The sequence below is a fragment of the Stegastes partitus genome, unplaced genomic scaffold (assembly GCF_000690725.1).
Source record: "Stegastes partitus isolate 25-593 unplaced genomic scaffold, Stegastes_partitus-1.0.2 Scaffold34, whole genome shotgun sequence".
Lineage (NCBI taxonomy): Eukaryota > Metazoa > Chordata > Actinopteri > Pomacentridae > Stegastes > Stegastes partitus.
The window spans coordinates 1297105-1312722 of record NW_007577765.1 but is presented as its reverse complement, the minus strand read 5'-3'; the positions used below and the strand labels follow the sequence as shown (position 1 = coordinate 1312722).

The 15618-nt window shown below is 39.0% G+C and overlaps 1 protein-coding gene across 4 annotated transcripts in view; it reads right to left on the bottom strand.

The window, feature by feature from the left end:
• Positions 1 to 11407: 11407 nt before the first annotated feature.
• The window catches only part of LOC103371787 (carcinoembryonic antigen-related cell adhesion molecule 1), a 55787-nt gene continuing 51576 nt past the window's right edge, over positions 11408 to 15618 (bottom strand). For all 4 annotated transcript variants that reach the window (XM_008301249.1, XM_008301242.1, XM_008301265.1 and 1 more), the window contains one exon: positions 11408 to 15410. The gene's annotated coding sequence lies outside the window, so the exon portion shown is untranslated. The remainder of the gene's footprint in view (positions 15411 to 15618) is intronic.

Below are 15618 nucleotides of genomic sequence, written 5' to 3'. Positions count from 1 at the left end.
AGCTTGGACCGCTAATAATAGAAAGTTTAATTGTTTTAAACAGTGCTGTGGGATCAGAACAACTGCAAAAAAAGGCTGAGCTGTGTCCTGCATTCAGTGCATATAAGAATTTTAGATGCCCAACCCCCTGAATATTCTTTTTGACTGTTTCTAAACCTTCAACCATAAGGCTGCTTGGATTTGGTGTTATGTGTGTTTTATAAAATCCAAAAGTTAATCCAAATCTGTTTGTCTGACTGCATGAACTCGAGCAAAAATTAAAAAGAAAAAGTGACTTAGATTCAGTTCAGTTTCGAAGCAGATAAACAGCGACAGAAGAAAAAAGCCATTTTATGTTATCAGCCAGTATTTACCCGTGTGTTGGTGTAAACAGCCGCTGCCTTTTCATGTGTGTGTTTTGGATTGTGTGCGGCTGCTTTGCTGTGTGTTTACAGAATCCACACGCCTCATTCACTGACTCAAACAAAAAAAAGAGAAAAAAGTAATTTGAACACGACATGTAATCAAACCACAAACACGCAACTGATCCAGTCACAACTTCCTGTAGCCAATGTTCACACACACAAAATGCGCAACTCGGTTTTTGTCATCACAGTTTCGTGGAAGAAGAAGAAGAAGAGTTGGAGTTTGGGACAACTTCACTGCTGCAACCCAACATTTCAACATGACTGTGTCCTCATTAGATTGACATCTTTGATCGTTCCAAAATTTCTCAATTCTTGTCTGAGAAAAGCTGCATTTCACAGTTTATAGACTACTGACCTGTTGCAGTCATTTGCTGGCAGACCGACAGCGGTGTGTATCTGGAAAACCACATTTCATAGTTTTCTTTAACTAAACAAGACGCTGTTGCTTCGTACAAAAGTGAATGTTAAATATTTTTAAAAAGGGAGCTGTCACTTTGATCTGATTTAGAACCAGAGTGCGTGCAGCAGTGACCAGTGGGGGGAGATTCAGTGTCATCGCGACATTAAACTCAACACGACCCATCTGCCGCCATCTTGACTCTTCTAGACTCTTGCACTACATTTGTTATTCAGCAGCTGTCAATCAGGGCCTCATACACCATTTCATCAAAGAAGTATTCAGTAACAAACTAATCAGAAAAAAAATCATCCTGGAACAAAAATCAATGCGCTGATGAATGTTTAACCCCAAAATGGCACCATTTAACTGAGCCAGAAACTGTGATTAGATTTTCAACTTACTACGGTTTGAACCTATCAAAAACAATCAAATCTTAACCTCAGATTGTGACATTTCATCAAAATCACTTTATTCTACATGCATCACTCAAAAGATTTGCACCAGTTTAAAGCTAAAGATTCGGTGTTGGGACGGACTCAGCTGTGACCAACAGTCAAAAAGTCAGTTTTAGGTTGAACTGCAGGCGGTGTTTCCACAGAGCATGGAGGGGATGACTAACATATGAACAAAACATCCTGGATCAATAAGATAAATGGCTCAAAAATGGTGAACGTAGGAGCAAGTTGTTGGAAGATACATTCAGCATGGTGAAACATCTTGATGTGCAGAGTCACGTGAAAAAGGCAGTTTGTAGAGGCTTTAAAAATGTAACTTATTAGATAGCTATAATATGTGGTGTCACATTTTTACTCACTGTGGGTGCTACCAATACTGAAATAAAAATGATTCTTCATCATGTAAAGTGGGGAAAAAGACTGAATCTTGATACCATTTTCTCCATATCAACAAACTGTAGGGGAAAAAGAAGATAGCTGCTAAATTTAAAAACATATCTCCTGGTTTCCAGATTGGAATTTTGGTTTGGACATGAAATCTTGTCTTGTTTACAGAGATGGTGGAGTGATTTTATTATCTGGGAGTTAACCTGACCTGACACAGCTTCATCTGGGTCTAATTAATCTGTCTTTGTGAGGACCGGACGGAGGTTTAAAGCATGAAAGCACATTTTTAGAAAGTGAGGACGCTGATCTCTTAGTCAGCTGCTCGGTTTGTGGGTTAGAGACCTGAGAATGAAAAAGTAAACATGGGTGGTAACAGTGGTGCATTACACTAAAACAGCCCAATAAACCAACACAGCTCGAGGCTAATCTAACTACAAACACAGTGTGGAGGAAGGTTTGAACAGGTTTCAAATGGCTGAGAGCAGTTGAACTGACCAGATCTGGAGGAGGGATTCCCTTACAGGAGTGGAAACCTGCTGCACTGATCAGACCTTTGAATGAAGGAAATCAGTCTTTAGATCCAAACAGTTAATGAAGGAATTTCCAGCAACATTGCAAAAATGCTGACACTGAGAAAGAAAATGTTCACCAACAAACTACATCTGTCTGCCAGACTATCTGATCCAATCTCTGCTTGTAGTGACTCCATTATTAGGCTGTTTGATGGTTCTGTTTGGCAGCTCCTGGTTCAGGTTGGAGAAAAGATGTTGGTGTGATTTAATGCAGAAAAAACGCCCCCATAGCGTCTTGCATGACATGTTTACAATGGACTGTGAACAGAGGGATTCAAGAAACAAACATAAAAAGATGCAAAACAACCACAAAGAGATGTAAAATGTATTTAGGGGGTGCAAGACCACCACAAAAAGAACACATAGAGATGCAAAACTCTCACAAAGACAGAAAGCCAACCACTTGCTCAGAGGAAGTCCAAAGGAAGCTTTGGATTGTTGGGTTCTCTGTTTAAACTCGTAAGGTCTATATCTTACTATGTTAAGTTAATTACTCAAGGTGCAATGTTTTATATTCATATTCTGACACTGTTATTTTTATACTATTTATATTTTTGCTTCTTATACTTTTTATCAATACACTGTTATTTTTATACTATTTGTGTACTCTTTGTATTTAGCTCTTTTTCCATTGCACAATTAACACAACGAGGTGCAAAACTAACAAAGACACCAGAAACAAAACGTAAAGACACGTTAAATTGCTTCAAAGAGACACAAAATGAACACGGAGAAAACCAATACAGACACAAAATGACTAAAACACGAAAAAAAATTACCACAAAGAGACATAAAACAACACAAAAAGAGACAAAATAAACCCAACAAAACGCAAAATGAACACAAAGACATGCAACACTCTTACACGTAGACACAAAACAACTGTAAAGAGACTAAAATTCTTCAAAGAGATGCCAAACACCTACAAAGAGACACAAATTGACCCCAAAGTGACACAAAATAAGCACTGAGACATAAAATCAAACACAAACTCACTTGAAAAAGATGTAAAAAGCAACCACAAAGAGACACAAAGTGAGTCTGCTGGAGCACTGGATGCATGTCAGAGCTGCACACACAGTACAACAATCTGAAAACTGCACACAAATACAAACACTCAGTCGGTGTTGGTCTGCGCAAAATGAAACATGAGTCGGTCTGCAGGTGCATCAGGTCAAAGATCTGCAGGTTTAATTAGACACACAGGAAGTTAATTACCAGCAGCTCAGTTTACAGCAAACACAAACACACAACATCACAGCGCTGACAGATCCTATCCAGCTCCTCATTTAACCACTTTATTACATACAGCTGTGACAAACTGAGGTCATTATTATCAGTTGTTGTTGTCCAAAATTTGGTAATTCTACTTTTTGGTAATTATTTACAAGTGTGCTGCTGGAATCAGTTGATTCAACTGCCTGAATGTGAAAGAGGATGAATGAATTCAAAGCAGATTCACAAGACATGGAGGCGAAAAATGCATAAATGTCCACGTTCTGATTTATTCACATGGTCCCCATATCATGACTGACACTGATGACTTGTGACAATGAGACTTTTCTTAGTTGAATAAAAGAAACAACAGTTGTTCAAATGTTTTGTGGGTGATTTTGCATCTCCTTGTGTTCATTTAGTGTTTCCTAATGTAATGCTAATGCTTCTTTGGCTCTTTGGGTTTTGAATCTTTGTCATTTTGTGCCTCTTTCTGTTCATTTGGTCTCTTTTAGGTAATCACGTGTCTCTCTGATAGTTTTGTGTGTATTTCTTGTCTCTTTACGGTCATTCTAAGCCTCTTTGTGTTCATCTTGTGCATGTGTTTTTGCACTATATACACTTTTTTCTTTTTCTGCCGTCTTATGTATCAAACGGTCATATTTAAAATCTAACCTCTTCCTGTCGTTCCTTCCTGGACTGTTACCCTCCCCGACTACCGCACCAGGGAAGTAGACAGTTTAGTTGAGGCAACGCTCAGGAGACACTATTTACATGTATGTAAAACTGCCATCTTTCCATGACATCAACCATTGTTACACAAACCAGAGCCGGGGAGGAGACTGGGTGGGACTTTAGTACGCCGTCCGTCCACCTCAGCTCGTAAACGTGGAAATTCATTGATCAAGTAAGCACATCTGTTACCAACAGTCTTCTTGGGTTCAATAATCTCTACTACTAGCTTCATCTATCAGCGCGTTTCATCGATGGAAGAAGACTTTTACATTTAAACAAGTTGCTCCATTTCTATCCATACATACCCTGACATTACGGCGTAACAGGACAAGTCTCCATGAATGCTGGGATGATATTTTAATCACTATGTACAAGTTCCTGTCGGTGCACGCATGCTATAGCGGCTACTTGATTGGGCCTATTTACATTTTTACAACCTCGACAAACTATTTTGTCACATTATTTAGCACATCAAGTTTGTTAAGATGTTTGACCATGCTGAATGTATCGTACAACAACTCGCTCCTCCGTATATGGTTTTTGAGCCATGCTGCGTTTGTTATTTTATTGATCCAGTACATTTGATGTTTTTCTCCTCTCTGTTCTGTTTGAACACTGCAGCCGAAAAGTCTGAATTCGCTTTTTCCAGGTGCAAATGCTTCATTGTTTGGATACTTTAATGACACTTGTAGAATAAAGTGATTATGAGCAGACATTGTGATTTTGAGCTTGTTTTTCCTGATGGAGCCGTACGTTTACAGATGATGCTTAGAAGGAGCGTTGGAAAGGTGGAAATGCATTGATTCTGTCTGTTTTTACCATTTCTGGTTGATAAATGTTGTAATTTCAGCTTTCTTTTAGAAAAAGAAAACACGACTCTCAAACCAGACTGCAGGTTTTGGGATTAAGAGGACTTAACTAAGAATATTCACATTTTTACAACCTCTACAAACTTTCACACGATTCGACACATCATCCGTAGAAAGACGTTGCACCATGCTGAATGTATCTTACAACAACGTGCTCCTCTGTACACCAGTTTTGAGCCATGCTGCATTTATTTTATTGATCCAGTGTGTTTTTTTCTAGTGTTGTCTGTTTAAACACAGCCTGCAGTTCATCTGAAAAACACATGTCAGGTGACTGTTGGTCAGACTGTTGGAGCTGAGCAGCAACATATTTAGACTTTTGTTTTTTATTCCACAGGATCTGGTGCACATGGTTTTCTTTTTGAATACCTTTTCAATGAGACACGTAGAATAAAGCGATTTTGATTAAATATTGCAATTTTAAGCAGATGTTTCCCAGAGAAACTGCACATCACAGGTGAGACGTTTAAGGACAGTCGGAAAGTTGAAAATCCAACTTTTTTGTTTGTTTTAAGCGTTTTTTTCTGGCTGCTAAATTGTATCATTTTACCTTTTAGAGCTTCAAAAAAAACAACTAAACCTGACGGGAGGTTTTGGGGTTCAGAGGAACAAAGCTCTCTTGTACTTCACATCCTGAGCTCAAAGAGAAACTTGTTAAAACAGATTGTTTTCACTGTGTGTGTGTGTGTGTTTCCTCTACAGAGTGACGGTGACTCAGGTGTGGCAGGTGAGGACAGACTGAACCCTCCCCCTAAAAACCCTTTCGGCTGCAGATCACATAAAGACATGTACACGCCCGCCGACGCTCCGTCTGTGATTGGACGGTTCAAACACACGCAGCCTCTGACTGGTTGTTCTCTTGTTTCAAACCGTTCAAAAGGAAGCCTGGGGGGGTAAGAACTTAAATAAAAACACAACAAACAGAGGAAATTTAGGAAAATACTTCCACAATTTTTATGGCTTTTACAAGGTTGTTAGAAGGCAACATGATTTTTAAGGAGAGGGAACATTCATCTTATTTTAGGGTTTGTACAGAAATTTAAAAGAGGTGAGACAGTTTCTGTAAACATAAAAAAANTCATTAGATTGACATCTTTGATCGTTCCAAAATTTCTCAATTCTTGTCTGAGAAAAGCTGCATTTCACAGTTTATAGACTACTGACCTGTTGCAGTCATTTGCTGGCAGACCGACAGCGGTGTGTATCTGGAAAACCACATTTCATAGTTTTCTTTAACTAAACAAGACGCTGTTGCTTCGTACAAAAGTGAATGTTAAATATTTTTAAAAAGGGAGCTGTCACTTTGATCTGATTTAGAACCAGAGTGCGTGCAGCAGTGACCAGTGGGGGGAGATTCAGTGTCATCGCGACATTAAACTCAACACGACCCATCTGCCGCCATCTTGACTCTTCTAGACTCTTGCACTACATTTGTTATTCAGCAGCTGTCAATCAGGGCCTCATACACCATTTCATCAAAGAAGTATTCAGTAACAAACTAATCAGAAAAAAAATCATCCTGGAACAAAAATCAATGCGCTGATGAATGTTTAACCCCAAAATGGCACCATTTAACTGAGCCAGAAACTGTGATTAGATTTTCAACTTACTACGGTTTGAACCTATCAAAAACAATCAAATCTTAACCTCAGATTGTGACATTTCATCAAAATCACTTTATTCTACATGCATCACTCAAAAGATTTGCACCAGTTTAAAGCTAAAGATTCGGTGTTGGGACGGACTCAGCTGTGACCAACAGTCAAAAAGTCAGTTTTAGGTTGAACTGCAGGCGGTGTTTCCACAGAGCATGGAGGGGATGACTAACATATGAACAAAACATCCTGGATCAATAAGATAAATGGCTCAAAAATGGTGAACGTAGGAGCAAGTTGTTGGAAGATACATTCAGCATGGTGAAACATCTTGATGTGCAGAGTCACGTGAAAAAGGCAGTTTGTAGAGGCTTTAAAAATGTAACTTATTAGATAGCTATAATATGTGGTGTCACATTTTTACTCACTGTGGGTGCTACCAATACTGAAATAAAAATGATTCTTCATCATGTAAAGTGGGGAAAAAGACTGAATCTTGATACCATTTTCTCCATATCAACAAACTGTAGGGGAAAAAGAAGATAGCTGCTAAATTTAAAAACATATCTCCTGGTTTCCAGATTGGAATTTTGGTTTGGACATGAAATCTTGTCTTGTTTACAGAGATGGTGGAGTGATTTTATTATCTGGGAGTTAACCTGACCTGACACAGCTTCATCTGGGTCTAATTAATCTGTCTTTGTGAGGACCGGACGGAGGTTTAAAGCATGAAAGCACATTTTTAGAAAGTGAGGACGCTGATCTCTTAGTCAGCTGCTCGGTTTGTGGGTTAGAGACCTGAGAATGAAAAAGTAAACATGGGTGGTAACAGTGGTGCATTACACTAAAACAGCCCAATAAACCAACACAGCTCGAGGCTAATCTAACTACAAACACAGTGTGGAGGAAGGTTTGAACAGGTTTCAAATGGCTGAGAGCAGTTGAACTGACCAGATCTGGAGGAGGGATTCCCTTACAGGAGTGGAAACCTGCTGCACTGATCAGACCTTTGAATGAAGGAAATCAGTCTTTAGATCCAAACAGTTAATGAAGGAATTTCCAACAACATTGCAAAAATGCTGACACTGAGAAAGAAAATGTTCACCAACAAACTACATCTGTCTGCCAGACTATCTGATCCAATCTCTGCTTGTAGTGACTCCATTATTAGGCTGTTTGATGGTTCTGTTTGGCAGCTCCTGGTTCAGGTTGGAGAAAAGATGTTGGTGTGATTTAATGCAGAAAAAACGCCCCCATAGCGTCTTGCATGACATGTTTACAATGGACTGTGAACAGAGGGATTCAAGAAACAAACATAAAAAGATGCAAAACAACCACAAAGAGATGTAAAATGTATTTAGGGGGTGCAAGACCACCACAAAAAGAACACATAGAGATGCAAAACTCTCACAAAGACAGAAAGCCAACCACTTGCTCAGAGGAAGTCCAAAGGAAGCTTTGGATTGTTGGGTTCTCTGTTTAAACTCGTAAGGTCTATATCTTACTATGTTAAGTTAATTACTCAAGGTGCAATGTTTTATATTCATATTCTGACACTGTTATTTTTATACTATTTATATTTTTGCTTCTTATACTTTTTATCAATACACTGTTATTTTTATACTATTTGTGTACTCTTTGTATTTAGCTCTTTTTCCATTGCACAATTAACACAACGAGGTGCAAAACTAACAAAGACACCAGAAACAAAACGTAAAGACACGTTAAATTGCTTCAAAGAGACACAAAATGAACACGGAGAAAACCAATACAGACACAAAATGACTAAAACACGAAAAAAAATTACCACAAAGAGACATAAAACAACACAAAAAGAGACAAAATAAACCCAACAAAACGCAAAATGAACACAAAGACATGCAACACTCTTACACGTAGACACAAAACAACTGTAAAGAGACTAAAATTCTTCAAAGAGATGCCAAACACCTACAAAGAGACACAAATTGACCCCAAAGTGACACAAAATAAGCACTGAGACATAAAATCAAACACAAACTCACTTGAAAAAGATGTAAAAAGCAACCACAAAGAGACACAAAGTGAGTCTGCTGGAGCACTGGATGCATGTCAGAGCTGCACACACAGTACAACAATCTGAAAACTGCACACAAATACAAACACTCAGTCGGTGTTGGTCTGCGCAAAATGAAACATGAGTCGGTCTGCAGGTGCATCAGGTCAAAGATCTGCAGGTTTAATTAGACACACAGGAAGTTAATTACCAGCAGCTCAGTTTACAGCAAACACAAACACACAACATCACAGCGCTGACAGATCCTATCCAGCTCCTCATTTAACCACTTTATTACATACAGCTGTGACAAACTGAGGTCATTATTATCAGTTGTTGTTGTCCAAAATTTGGTAATTCTACTTTTTGGTAATTATTTACAAGTGTGCTGCTGGAATCAGTTGATTCAACTGCCTGAATGTGAAAGAGGATGAATGAATTCAAAGCAGATTCACAAGACATGGAGGCGAAAAATGCATAAATGTCCACGTTCTGATTTATTCACATGGTCCCCATATCATGACTGACACTGATGACTTGTGACAATGAGACTTTTCTTAGTTGAATAAAAGAAACAACAGTTGTTCAAATGTTTTGTGGGTGATTTTGCATCTCCTTGTGTTCATTTAGTGTTTCCTAATGTAATGCTAATGCTTCTTTGGCTCTTTGGGTTTTGAATCTTTGTCATTTTGTGCCTCTTTCTGTTCATTTGGTCTCTTTTAGGTAATCACGTGTCTCTCTGATAGTTTTGTGTGTATTTCTTGTCTCTTTACGGTCATTCTAAGCCTCTTTGTGTTCATCTTGTGCATGTGTTTTTGCACTATATACACTTTTTTCTTTTTCTGCCGTCTTATGTATCAAACGGTCATATTTAAAATCTAACCTCTTCCTGTCGTTCCTTCCTGGACTGTTACCCTCCCCGACTACCGCACCAGGGAAGTAGACAGTTTAGTTGAGGCAACGCTCAGGAGACACTATTTACATGTATGTAAAACTGCCATCTTTCCATGACATCAACCATTGTTACACAAACCAGAGCCGGGGAGGAGACTGGGTGGGACTTTAGTACGCCGTCCGTCCACCTCAGCTCGTAAACGTGGAAATTCATTGATCAAGTAAGCACATCTGTTACCAACAGTCTTCTTGGGTTCAATAATCTCTACTACTAGCTTCATCTATCAGCGCGTTTCATCGATGGAAGAAGACTTTTAAATTTAAACAAGTTGCTCCATTTCTATCCATACATACCCTGACATTAAGGCGTAACAGGACAAGTCTCCATGAATGCTGGGGTGATATTTTAATCACTATGTACAAGTTCCTGTCGGTGCACGCATGCTATAGCGGCTACTTGATATTTACATTTTTACAACCTCGACAAACTATTTTGTCACATTATTTAGCACATCAAGTTTGGAAAGATGTTTGACCATGCTGAATGTATCGTACAACAACTCGCTCCTCCGTATATGGTTTTTGAGCCATGCTGCGTTTGTTATTTTATTGATCCAGTACATTTGATGTTTTTCTCCTCTCTGTTCTGTTTGAACACTGCAGCCGAAAAGTCTGAATTCGCTTTTTCCAGGTGCAAATGCTTCATTGTTTGGATACTTTAATGACACTTGTAGAATAAAGTGATTATGAGCAGACATTGTGATTTTGAGCTTGTTTTTCCTGATGGAGCCGTACGTTTACAGATGATGCTTAGAAGGAGCGTTGGAAAGGTGAAAATGCATTGATTCTGTCTGTTTTTACCATTTCTGGTTGATAAATGTTGTAATTTCAGCTTTCTTTTAGAAAAAGAAAACACGACTCTCAAACCAGACTGCAGGTTTTGGGATTAAGAGGACTTAACTAAGAATATTCACATTTTTACAACCTCTACAAACTTTCACACGATTCTACACATCATCCGTAGAAAGACGTTGCACCATGCTGAATGTATCTTACAACAACGTGCTCCTCTGTACACCACTTTTGAGCCATGCTGCATTTATTTTATTGATCCAGTGTGTTTTTTTCTAGTGTTGTCTGTTTAAACACAGCCTGCAGTTCATCTGAAAAACACATGTCAGGTGACTGTTGGTCAGACTGTTGGAGCTGAGCAGCAACATATTTAGACTTTTGTTTTTTATTCCACAGGATCTGGTGCACATGGTTTTCTTTTTGAATACCTTTTCAATGAGACACGTAGAATAAAGCGATTTTGATTAAATATTGCAATTTTAAGCAGATGTTTCCCAGAGAAACTGCACATCACAGGTGAGACGTTTAAGGACAGTCGGAAAGTTGAAAATTCAACTTTTTTGTTTGTTTTAAGCGTTTTGTTCTGGCTGCTAAATTGGATCATTTTACCTTTTAGAGCTTCAAAAAAAACAACAAAAACTAAACCTGTCGGGAGGTTTTGGGGTTCAGAGGAACAAAGCTCTCTTGTACTTCACATCCTGAGCTCAAAGAGAAACTTGTTAAAACAGATTGTTTTCACTGTGTGTGTGTGTGTGTTTCCTCTACAGAGTGACGGTGACTCAGGTGTGGCAGGTGAGGACAGACTGAACCCTCCCCCTAAAAACCCTTTCGGCTGCAGATCACATAAAGACATGTACACGCCCGCCGACGCTCCGTCTGTGATTGGACGGTTCAAACACACGCAGCCTCTGATTGGTTGTTCTCTTGTTTCAAACCGTTCAAAAGGAAGCCTGGGGGGGTAAGAACTTAAATAAAAACACAACAAACAGAGGAAATTTAGGAAAATACTTCCACAATTTTTATGGCTTTTACAAGGTTGTTAGAAGGCAACATGATTTTTAAGGAGAGGGAACATTCATCTTATTTTAGGGTTTGTACAGAAATTTAAAAGAGGTGAGACAGTTTCTGTAAACATAAAAAAAACAAAACAAAACATCTGTGAAAATATTAAATCATAGCAAGTAATAAACCCCTTATATAATCCAAAAACAAAAAACTTGTCACAAACTGTTTACAGTGTAGAACAGTATTATTTACAGTGAGGGCAGTTTCTCTTTAAGGCTGCTCGTGTTGTTTTTGAACACATGAACGCATCTTGTTTAGGACAACAAAACATCATATCTACATGTTGGTATTACTACATTCTGTGCTGTTTGTTATCCCAAACCGGAGGCATTAATATGTTTGTAAGACTTTTTTTTTTAAAAATTCAGTTTGTGCGTCACAAACTGATTTAAAAAGAAAAACAGAAAAAAAGTCAATGAGCTTTTGAATGTGTGACCTGCAGACCAGCTATGATCTTCAGCTCCAGTTCTTTTTTTTTTTAAAAAAAACAAAATAAATACTTTTCTCACTGGAGATCAGTGCATGATGAAGTCTGAGATCACACGCTAACCACACGAAGCGCAGGAATAAATCATCTGAGGTCTGATGACAAAATACTTGAGAACAGAAGTGTGATGCGGCGAAAAGCTCAACTTCAAATAACACGTTTTTCAAATGAAAGCCAGGTGCACTGTTAAAACTGCGAAAGCTATAATTTTGTCTAAAACAACTTCCATCCAATTGGTGTTTAAAAAAACAAAAAAAACAACACACAAAAAATTTAAAAAAAACGTCCGAGCAGCTCCGCCCTGAAGCAAACTTTCCCTCCAAAACTCAAAGAATGTCACAAACACCTTCCCGCCCTTTTTTTTTTTTTTCTTTTCCTTTTCACCTTCACCTCGCCGGCTCGTTCATGCCTGCTCCGTCTTGCCGCCTTTCCCTCCTCCGTCTGCTCTCACGCATGTCCGCAGAGGACGAGGATTTAAATAAACAGCGCAGAGCATGATGGGTAACGAAGACGAGGCGGATAAAGGCAAAGCGAAAACAGCTGGAAAGAAGCCAGCAAAGATTATAGAAGGACACTTGCCTTGAGAAACTGTGTGTGTGTGTGTATTTTGTGTTAAAACCTAAAGTAGGGTGTAGTGATATTTGTTTAAGTAATGGACTGCACCTAGTACACGCGTGCACAGTTGAGCTGTATTAAAGGTTAATGGCAACCGCCGTTACACGGTAGTGAGTCAGCATACGATTAAATGTTAGATTGAGCATTTATTTGCAACAAGAACTCACATTTAAATGTCCGTATTGTCACAGTTTCTTGCTGTCAAAAGACTTTTTTACGGCAGATTGTTTTCCTGCGTGACGAAGCGACTTCGTGAATCAATCGACACACCTTAAATGTCAAGACTACAACTCGGTCTTTATTGGCTCTCGTGCTTTCGTTCATGAATTTCAAGCGGATTACGTGAAATGGGAAATACTCTGCTTCCTCAGTTCGTCACAGTGCATGACTAACATCTACAAACATTACAGCAGACATAAAGCTTACAATAGAAGCAGCGGCTCGTCTCCGGTGGATGAACCACTTGAAACCTGTTGATAAATGTAGAAGTGAACCCACCGATACACGAGAAGAGACGATTTTTGTTTTCGTGCCGCGGGTCGTAAAGTTCTCCTCAACTCACCCAGAAACAATTCAAAATACCAAAAACCATATTTAAAATACAGATTTTTTTTTTTCCATGTACTTTATTTCTCCCTGATTGGTTGACAGCTAGTTGGTTAAAATCAACTATCATGTGGATCGAAGCATATTCAGCTCAAGGAGTCGGTTGCAGCTGCTGCTTCGAACTTCAATCTGAAGTCACACAATCACATCCACCTGTAATTTACCAATGAGTTCCTTTGAAGAGTTTAGATGCTACAGAGAAGATATTTACACCTGGTCACCACAACAAGAATCAACCCAACACAACATACGCTCAGTTTACGGTTTATTATTCCCACTAATGCCGCCTAATGCAACAGTCCCCCAATAAATCCTCCTTTATGACTGTTATACAATTCAATTCAGGTGTTTTATAGAGATTGTTTTTGGTATTTTGGCCACCCTCACTGACCCTGTATATTCATCAATGAGGGTAGTTCAGCTCAACAGCATCCTCTAACAGGAAGGCAGAGTTCCATCAACCCAGGAAACTGAACAGAAACGGATCGTATCTGCAGCTGCAATGACCATCATTTCCTCCATTAATCGATTAGATGTTTGATCTACAACAATCAAGTGTTTCCCGAAGCCCAAATTCAGTTATTTCAACTGAAATCACTCAATAGCTGGAACAGTCGACAGCTAATCAATTAAGCTCTGATTATGACCTTCATGAAGGAGGATTTATAGAAGACTTGGCTGTAGCTGGGTGGATCGAACAAAGTGGATAATCGTGACAACTAAAACGGATCTCTTTTGTACACATTACTATAAACTCAACAAACTAAGATCACTTGCGCCTAATTTAGTTCCTCTCTTGTGTGAAACTTGCTCCAGAATGTTGGTTTCACGCTCAGCTGCTGCAGCCTAATCCTGGTTTATTCAGCTTCAGGTGACTGTGATGCAGAACTGAGGCTTCAGACTCAAAAAAAACAAACAAACAAACAAACAAAAAACTCATCCATTATCATGTATCTGCATGAACTCATTTTTAACAAAAAGACTTTTTTTTTACTCAACAAGGTTCTCTCTTTTTTTTGTTGGCAGTTTCTACCAGTTTTAACACTTATTTTGATTTTTTTGTGCAGCAAGTTAGAAACAAATCACTTAAAACTCACCTTTTTAAAAGATTTCTGCCCTGTTCTTGCCTTGTGTTTGAGTTTACAACATTTTAAAGATTGTTTATCATGTAAAGCATCTTTGAATATCCAGAAAAGCAGTTTATAAATAACTTCTTCAATAATAATAATAATTATTAGATGTATTATTGTTCATATTTATTACTTATTAATAAAATACTTTGGAACGTTTTGGGCGATAGAAGTAAAGATTATTATTTTTGCTTATTCTTGTTACTTTGGGAACATTGTGTTTATTTTAAAGGGGCACGTTCTACAAAGTAAATGTCAGTTACTAATAATTGATTAATTGCAATCAGATTTTTGCAAAGATTTGCGTTAAACGCTGTGAGAACAGAAGTATTACGGAAACAAGAGAGAAATGGTAATAAAGTTTTGGAGGAACCTCAGCGTACAAATAGAGAATAAAGAAAAACCTCGAGCGACAACATGTTTCGAACCAAGTGGACAAACTGAGGTATTCTGGGTCTCCAATTAAACTCTCAAGAGCAGAGAAGCATCTAAAGGTCGACTTTATAATCCTCCGCTGCACCTGATGCATCGCTCACCAGGTGAAGCTCCACCCGCCTGGAACAGACAGCGAGATAAAACAAACCACAGCATTTTCTTTCTTTTTTTTTTTTTTTTTGAACCTGAATGTCTCCATGTGTGGCCTACTGAGTGTCGTCCTCAGGTTTCCAGCAGGATAAAGAAAGTCACTCATCGCAGCCGTCAGTCCGTCAGCTTCAGTCCAGGAAACGTCGCAGAGTTTCTCTGTGTTTTGATTTTCCCCCCCAAAAGAAGAGCGAGACAAAAGCTGAAGGGCGACGCCTGTTAACGGCAGGAGGAGGAGGAGGTGGAGACGACCCACCCAGAGGTGGAAAAAAAAAAAAAAAAAAGAAGAAGCTCCAAAACACGTAAAATAAATCAGATCAAAAATAACAGCTCACAGTCCGAAACCCTGACGGGATCCATCAGGTTGGGTCGAATCGAGGTTTCCGCCGGGAGAGAGGGGGACGATGGGACAGCTGGTTAGGCGAAGGCTTCGCAGGAAACCGGCTGGATCCGCCTCCTCCGGGCTGCACAAGGAAAACGTGGGAAACTAAATGATGGGATGTTTGGGCCTGAGGACAGAGAAGAGAGAGGAGATGCTGTCATTACAAAGAAAAACACGTTTTTCCTTTAACCCTCTGAACCTCAAGCAGTTTCTGAGTTTGATCTTCACTGCAATATAAAGTCTTCCACCTCTATGGAAACAGAACAACCACGACTAGAAGTAGAGAGAACCCACAAATGTCTCCTGTGCTGTACAACCAAACTATAATATCATTA